Source organism: Hyla sarda, chromosome 3 (assembly GCF_029499605.1).
Source record: "Hyla sarda isolate aHylSar1 chromosome 3, aHylSar1.hap1, whole genome shotgun sequence".
In the NCBI taxonomy this organism is placed as follows: domain Eukaryota; kingdom Metazoa; phylum Chordata; class Amphibia; order Anura; family Hylidae; genus Hyla; species Hyla sarda.
In genome coordinates, this window is record NC_079191.1 from 303,311,180 (window position 1) to 303,319,966 (window position 8,787).

Below are 8,787 nucleotides of genomic sequence, written 5' to 3' on the forward strand. Positions count from 1 at the left end.
GTTACAAAATAGTACACTACTTAGATGTAGGTATGTGGTATACACTTATGAGGGCAGAAAAATGCCCTACTGTACAATTAATAAACGTATTGGAGTAAAACACCATCCGGTGATTACTTTTGGCTGTCCTTTCAGGCCCTTGACAGATTAACAGGTACAAAATAGTACACTACTTAGATGTAAGTATGTGGCATGCACTTATGAGGGCAGAAAAATGCGGTACAGTACGCTTAAAAAAACACCTTATTTTTGCACAACACCAGCAGTACCAGCGTTCCTTGCCCCGTGTACTGACATGTTGATCCGCCATTTTAGATGTCCTGGACCTCAGGAAATTCAGTTTAATGAAGCGATACGCGCAGGGGTACCACCTCCTCCAATCCCGTGCGATTGGCCGATGCGGCCAATCGGCAAATTGCAGGGCAGGGGTACGTTCATTTCCCCTGCTCTGCCCGCCCCTGGATGTCGGGGCAGAGCAGGGGAAGATGCCGGCCCAGTAACCTGGGCTCACGCCGTGACCGAGGACCAGGGACCGGCGGCTGACAGGAGGTGCAGGCAAGTGGAGACGGCGGCAGTGTCCCACATACAGCTGTGAAGATCGCCGTAAAGTGATCTTCACTGCTGTATCTAGGAGTTTCAAAACTACAACTTCAAACATGCCCAGAGAGCCTTTGGCTGTCTGGGTTTGCTGGGAGTTGTAGTTTTGCAACATCTGGAGAGCCACAGTTTGGAGACCACTGTCCTTCCAGATATTGCAAAACTACAACTCTCAGCATGCCCAGACTGTCCAGTTCTGTAACATCTGGCTCTTCAGATGTTGCAGAGCTACAACTCCCAACATGCTTGGACAGTCTCGGCATGCTGGGAGTTGTAGTTTTGCAACATCTGGATGGGCACAGTTTGGAGACTACTATACAGTGCTGTCCAAACTGTAGCGCTCCAAATGTCAATTCAAAGCATGCTGAGACTGTCCAGGCATGCTGGGAGTTGTAGTTCGGCAACATCTGGCCCTTCAGATGTTGCCAAACTACAGCTCCCAGCATGCCTGGGCAGTCTGGGCATCCTCGGAGTTGAAGTCTTGCAACATCTGGAGGGCTACAGTTTGGAGACCACTACACAGTGGTCTCCAAACTGTTCTCCTCCAGTTGTTGCATAACTAGAACTCCCAGCATGCCCTTCGGCTGTCTGGGCATGCTGGGAGTTGTAGTATTGCAACAACTGGAGGCACATTGGTTGGGAAACATTGTCTGTTTCCTAACTCAGTGTTTCCTGCTGTTGCAAAACTATAACTCCCGGCATGCACTGACAGAACATGCATGCTGGGAGTTGCAGTTTTGCAACAGCTGGTGGCTGCAGAAACAGTGGCTGGAAACGCTGTGGTAGTCTGAAACTCGGCGTTTCCCAATTCCAACCAGTGTGCCTCCAGCTGTTGCATAACTACAACTCCCAGCATGCATGGTCTGTCAAGTTTCCCGGTTCAAGTTTGAGATGTGGCAAATTTTCTGCTGCAGCTGGAAACTCACTGTAAAGCTCCGCCTGTGTGAATGTACCCTAAAAAGACTACACTACACTACACTAACCCTAAATAAAGAGTAAAACACTACATATACACTACACCCTTACACTGTCGCGCCCTCCCCCCCAATAAAAATAAAAAACATCTTGTACGTCAGTTCTTCCAAACGGAGCCTCCAGCTGTTAAATAACAACTCCCAATATTGCCGGACAGCCATTGACTGTCAGGCATGTTGGGAGTTTGGCAACAGCCTGTTTGGGGAAAACTGACGTACAGTATTTTTGGTGGAGGAGGAAAGTGTAACGCTGGCATCCGGGTACACCCCTATGAAAATCCCTAATTTAGGCCTCAATTGCGCATGGCACTCTCTCACTTCAGAGCCCTGTCGTATTTCAAGGCAACAGTTTAGGGCCACACATGGGGTATCTCCGTACTCGGGAGAAATTGCGTTTTTTTCTCCTTTTACCCTTTATGAAAAGGTAACGTTGGGGTCTACACCAGCATGTTAGTGTAAAAAAAAAAATTATTCTAACATGCTTGTGTTGCCCCTTCTTTTCATTTTCATAAAAGGTAAAAGGAGAAAAAGCCCCATATGTGGAAATAAAATGTTCTGCGGGTGCACAACAAAGCTCAGGAGTGAGTGAGCGCCATGTACATTTGAGGCCTAAACTGGTGATTTGCACAGGGGTGGCTGCTGGTTACAGCGGTTCTGACATAAACACAATATAAATAAATACCCACATGTGACTCCATTTTGGAAGCTACACCCCTCACGGAACGTAACAAGGGGTATAGTGAGCATTAAAACCCCACAGGTGACTGACAGATTTTTGAAACAGTGGTCCGTGAAAATCAAGAATGTCATTTTTCATTTGCACAGCACACTGTTACAAAAATCTGTCAAACGCCAATGGGGTGTAAATGCTCACTGCACCCCTTGTTACGTTCCTTGAGGGGTGTAGTTTCCCAAATAGTGTGCCAGGTGGGGTGTTTTTTGCTGTTCTGGCACCATGGGGTCTTCCTAAATGTGACATGCCCACAAAAAACCATTTAAGCAAAATTCGCTTTCCAAAAGGCCAATGTCGCTCCTTCCCTTCTGAGCCCTCTAGTGCACCCAAACTTTTGAAAATAAAAAATTTGGGGTAACCTCAGCATTTTAGTAAAAAAAAAATTCATTTTCACGTCCAACTTCAATGCAAAGTCATCAAACACCTGTGGGGTTTTAAGGCTCACTGCGTTCCTTGAGGGGTGTAGCTTCCCAAATAGTATGCCATGTGGGGTGTTTTTTGCTGTTCTGGCACCATGGGGGTGTCCTAAATGTGACATGCCCCCCAAAAACCATGTCACCAAAATTTGCTTTCCAAAAGCCCAATGTCGCTCCTTGGATTCTGAGCCCTCTAGTGCACCCACAAAGCACTTTACATCCACATATGATATATTTCCTTACTCGAGAGAAATGGTGTTTCAAATTTTGGGGGACATTTTCACCTATTACCCCTTATTACCCTTATGAAAATGAAAAATGTGGGTAACATAAGCATTTTAGTTAAAAAAAAATAAAAATTTTCATTTTCATGTCCAACTTTATTGAAAATTCGTCAAACACCTGTGGGGTGTTAAAGGGGTACTCTGGTGCTTAGACATCTTATCCCCTATCCAAAGGATTTTTTCGCTGTTCTGGCACAGTAGCGGCCTCCTAAATGCCACATCCCAACACCCTCCCCCCCACCACCACCCCCTAAAAAAAAGCATTTTAGCAAAATTCAATCTCCAAAATCCCATTGTTGCTCCTTCTCTTCTGAGCCCTCTAGTGCACCCACAAAGCACTTTACATCCACATATGAGGTATTTCCTTACTCGAGAGAAATTGGGTTACCTATTTTGGGGGCTTTTTCTCCTTTTACCCCTTATATGGGTCTACAAGAATATGTTAGTGTAAAAAAAAGAAAATTTTTAATTTTTGCCTCCACTTTGCTGCTATTCCTGTGAAACACCTAAAGGGTTAACAGAGTTTCTGAATGTCATTTTGAATACGTTGAGGGGTGCAGTTTTCATAATGGGGTCCATTATGGTGTATTTCTAACATAAATACCCTTAAATTCACTTCAAAACTGAACTGGTCCCTGAAAAATTCAGATTTTTAAATTTACTTGAAAAATTGGAAACTTGCTGCTGAGCTTTGAAGCCCTCTGATGTCTTCAAAAAGTAAAAACGCCAGCTTTATGATGCAGACATAAAGTAGACATATTGTATATGTGAATCAATATATAATTTATTTGCTATGTCTATTTTCCTTACAAGTAGAGAGCTTCAAAGCTCTAAAAATGCAAAATTTTCAAATTTTTCTTGAAATTTGGGAATTTTTCACCAAGAAATGATGCAAGTTTCGAGGAGAATTTACCACTTACATAAAGTAGAATATGTCATGAAAAAACAATCTCTGAATCAAATTCATAAGTACAAGCATCCCAGAGTTATTAATGCTCTGGTCCTTAGGGTCAAAATGTGCTCGGTCCCCAAGGGGTTAAAGAGAGAATGTGAACCCAGCAATATTTGAAGTAGAATTATTTATGGCATAACTATATAGTAAAACTTTTTTTAAAAGCCCATCAGCATATCTGTTATTTTATATTCTGTGTAGTGATAAGTATACAGGAAAAACTTGTAATGACATCTTCTATGTTTCTTTTGATGAATTCCGTTTTGTCTTTGTAGCAAATGCCTGGCATTGGATGGTTTACTATCTTTCAGTATTCTCAATATTTTTGGGTAATTACACCAATTTTCTTTACTGTGCATGCATATGTATATGTGTGTTGAGCTATCTTAAGGTTATCAGATACCCAATACTAGTTTTTCAACACAACAGTGAACTGCAAATCTTATATTTATCTATAGGAAGATAAAATCATTACTTACCTTTGAGTAAACTGTTCTGCTTTTGACTTGTTCTGGTCTCTCTTGGAATCAGGAGCAAACAGATGTTGCTTCAGATATTATATCAGCAGTTGCATAACTGCTGTTACTCATTAACTTATTGGCGGGGGCCCCCGCTCTGTTCAGAATGTTCTGTGACCCCTTGCTGTTCTTGATTTATTTGGCCACCAACATTGCCCACCTGGGCTCATGTACTGAAGACAGAACAAAAGTGTTTCCTCATATGTTGAAATCTTTGTTTCATATAAACACAGTAGGATGCAAAACCTAAACAAACAAGTGTGACTTGTTTATGGAAAAGCAGGAGGTTCAGCAATTCACTTTGGTCTGTATTAGATCACACTCATTGCGCACAAACAATCATTTGCAAAACACAGATGAAAGCATTTTAAACAGCATGCTAGAGCCAAAACAAGTTTAATATATAGATATAAACCCATTTTCACAGAGTATTTTAGTATTTATACATAGCCCATTTTGACCTTACGGACCAGGCCAATTTTCATTTTTGCACTTTCGTTTTTTTCCTCGTCCCCTTCTAAAAATCATTTTACTTTTGTTTTAGACGCCGCAATCAACTTTGATTGCAGCGTCAAAAGGGTTATTGCCAATCATCGGCCCCATAGCGGTGCCCATCATTAACCCTGGGTCCTGGCTGCTGCTAGCAGTCAGGACTTACCAGGTTTGAAGCGTGCTCAGCTCGTGAGGGCTCTTCAAACCCTGGTAACTGGACCAGGGAATACATGTTGATCCTTCCAGTACTAATTAGCTGCTGTATAAAACAGATACATTAGTGAATTTCTTTTCTGTCTGACAACAGTGCTCTCTGCTGACACCTCTGTCCATGTCAGGAACTGTCCAGATTAGAATTATATCCCCATAGAAAACCTCTCCTGCTCTGGACAGTTCCTGACACGGACAGAGGTGTCAGCAGAGAGCACAGTTGTCAGGCTGGAAAGAACTTCACAAATTTCTCTGTAGTATATCTGTAGTATACAGCAGCTGATAAGTTCTAGAAGAGTTAAGATTTTTAAATTGAAGTGATTTAGAAATCTGTTAAGCTTTCTTGCACCAGTTGATTTGAATTTTTTTTCCCCACCGAAGTTCCCCTTTAAGTGCCGGGACGCAAAGATCCCAGCAGGTTAATGCCCAAGCGATTTTTTTATTCATCTTTAGAGTGCCTGTAACTTTATCTATCCATCCTCACAGATATTTAAAGCTTTTTTTTTTTGTGGGACAAGTTAACCTGCTAAGGACGCAGGACGTACAGGTATGCCCTTGCATCCTTAAGGATGCAGGGCATACCTGTTCACCCTGGTCCCCTTACCAAGGTGGGAAGCGTGGTCATGAGCTGAGCATGCTTCAAACCCAATGGGTCTCGACTGCTTTCAGCAGCCAGGACCCATGGTTAATGCGGGCACAACTGATTGGGCCAATGCCCGGCATTAACCTTTTAAATGCCGCGATCAAAGTTGATTGCCGCATCTGAAAAGAAAGTAAAATGATCCCGGCAGCTCAACGGAGCTGATTGGGACCATCATGATGAAACTGCGGTGTCCTGGTCAGCTGAGAGGACAGAGGGAGAGCCCTTACCTACCTCCTTGACATCCAATCTGCCCTCTGATGCTCCAGTCAGGCTCTGCAGGCTGGAGCAGCAGAGGACTGATAACATTGATCAATGCTATGCTATGGCATAGCATTGAACAGTATATGCAATAAAAAGATTGCATGGTATAGCCCCTTATGGGGACAAAAAAAAAGTGTTAAAAAAAGTTAATACAAGTAAATTAACCCCTTCTTAATAAAAGTTTGTGTCCCCCCTCTTTTCCCATTTTTTAAATAAAATAATGTAATTTAATCATATGTGGTACCGCCGTGTCCGTAAATGTCCAAACTATATTTACTATGCAGAAAAAGTTATAGGGGTCAGAAGAAGACCATTTTAAACATGCATATAGTTATAATATTTTTAAATAAAATAAAACCTACATAAATTGGGTATCCTTGTAACCGTATGGATGTACAGGATAAAGATAAGGTATAATTTTTAGCGAAAATTGCACTGCGAACTGAAGACTCCTACAAGTAAGTTTTTTTTTTTTGCTTCGCCACAGATTATGGTATAAAATAAGTGATATCATTACAAAGTACAAATGGTAACGCAAATAAACAAGCCCTTATATGGGTCTGTAGCTGCAAAATTTAAATTGAACAAACGAAAATTGGCTGGGTCCGTAAAGTGGTACTCGGCCGCAAACATTATCGCCTATCTAAAGGATAGGGGAAAAGGTGTTAGATCGCGGGGGTCCCAGCGGTCATCTTCGGTGTAGCATAGTAACATAGTTCATAAGTAACATAGTTCATAGGGTTGAAAAAAGACCAGAGTCCATCAAGTTCAACTTATAACCCTAATAAGTCCCTATTTGAGGTTTTTTTAGTTGAGTTGATCCAGAGGAAGGCAAAAAACCCTCCTACTAGAGGTAAAAATTTGTTCCCGACTCCAAATATGGCAGTCAGAATAAATCCCTGGATCAACCTTCTGTCACTATAAATCTAGTATACATAACCAGCAATGTTATTACTCTCCAAAAATGCAACCAGCCCCTTTTTGAACTCTATTACAGAGTTCACCATGACCACCTCCTCCGGGAGAGAATTCCGCAGTCTCACTGCTCTTATAGTAAAGAACCCCCGTCTGTGCTGGTGTAGAAACCTTCTTTCCTCTAGATGTAGAGGATACCCCTTGTTATAGATACAGTCCTGGATATAAATAGATCATGGGAGAGATCACTGTACGGTCCCCTGATATATTTATACATAGTTATTAGGTCTCCCCTAAGCCTTCTTTTTTCTAAACTAAATAACCCTAATTCTGATAATCTTTCTGGGTACTGTAGTCCTCCCATTCCCCGTAATACTCTTGTTGCCCGTCTTTGAACCCTCTTCCGCTCCACTATATCTTTCTTTCTATATCTTGGAGGGCAGGGGCTCAAGTAAAAAAAAGAGGGCACTTATTTAAAAAATGTCTGCCAGAGACACAGTGGACCTCCCGTCAGGCCTCGTCGACATTGCTATCCCCCATAAAAGTTGGTGTTTTTGTAAAATAAAGTCAAGAACAGTTTCTCTGAGGTCTGCCATGTGTATATACAACTTTGGCTGTGCTTATTTACAGAAAAAATGTGACAGCTGCACTATAATATACTGTATTATAAAGGAGATTTATGAAAACCTGTGCGGTGCAGTTATCCAAAGCAACCAATCAGATCGCTGTTGTCATTTTGCAGAATGCTTTTCCTCTGCAAAGGTTTTTTTATTCAAAAACTTTATTTATGATTCATAAAGTAACAATACAAACGTAAAGGACTCGCAGGTCCTAAGATTCAGAAAGAGCACATCATAACTCGCGACGTGCGTAACAGTACAAAATAGTAGAACAACTACATTGGTACGTGGGTCATATCAAAATCCTAAATAGCAACCAGTACAAATGCATGGCGGCAATTCGGCAAGCAATCGAACAAGGAGAGGTGGAAGCAAAGGGTCACAGACTCCAACTAGCCAGACCCTCATCTCTGCAGGATCTCTCTAGGCTCCGACCAAACCAGGTAGGTAGTTACATTCGATCTAGACATCTGCAGCATATCTAACACCATAATTTCCATAGTGCAGGTATGTATTAGATGGTTTTTAACTTCAGCCATAGACGCCACATCCCGAGATTTCCAATTTTTCGCTATAGAAACTCTGGCAATGGAAAGGATATGGAAGCATGTCACCAGATTCGAAAACATTAACTGTTCGGGGTGAAGCGACAAGAGGGCGACACCCGGGCCCCAAGAAAATGGCTCCGATACTAAAGAGGTTAACAATGTGTGTATGTTGTCCCAAAAGTCCCTCAGACCCAATCAGGACCACCAAGTATGGAGTTATGACCCCGGAGACTCTCCGCATCGCCAGCATGCCGGAGACACCTCTGTATAAATTTTGCTAAACATGTTGGGACCATATACCACTGGTAAAGGAGCTTGCGGGCAGACTCCAGGTGACCCACATTATGCGACAACCTAGTCGGGAGTGTAAAGAGCCACTCCCACTGCTCCTGCAAAATAGAGATACCCAGGTCCCGTTCCCATGCTAGTTGATATGAGGGAGGAGCGCGTTCAGGCTGTGACAAAAGGTTAGAATAAGCTTTAGAAATGCCCCCCCCCCCCCCCCCCTAGTGGATGTTGTTTTAGTAAAGTAGGCATTATAAGGGGTAGAAGGCACATTAGGGTGCCATTTCAGGCAAGGTAATAGGTGTCTAATCTGTAGGAATTTATAGAAATCCCTATTGG

The 8,787-nt window shown here is 42.4% G+C and overlaps 1 protein-coding gene across 1 annotated transcript in view; it reads right to left on the reverse strand.

Moving 5' to 3' along the window:
• AGT (angiotensinogen) overlaps positions 1 to 4,534 on the reverse strand; it is a 181,274-nt gene extending 176,740 nt beyond the window's left edge. The window contains exon 1 of the mRNA XM_056566968.1: positions 4,436 to 4,534. The gene's annotated coding sequence lies outside the window, so the exon portion shown is untranslated. The remainder of the gene's footprint in view (positions 1 to 4,435) is intronic.
• Between the last annotated feature and the right edge of the window lie 4,253 nt (positions 4,535 to 8,787).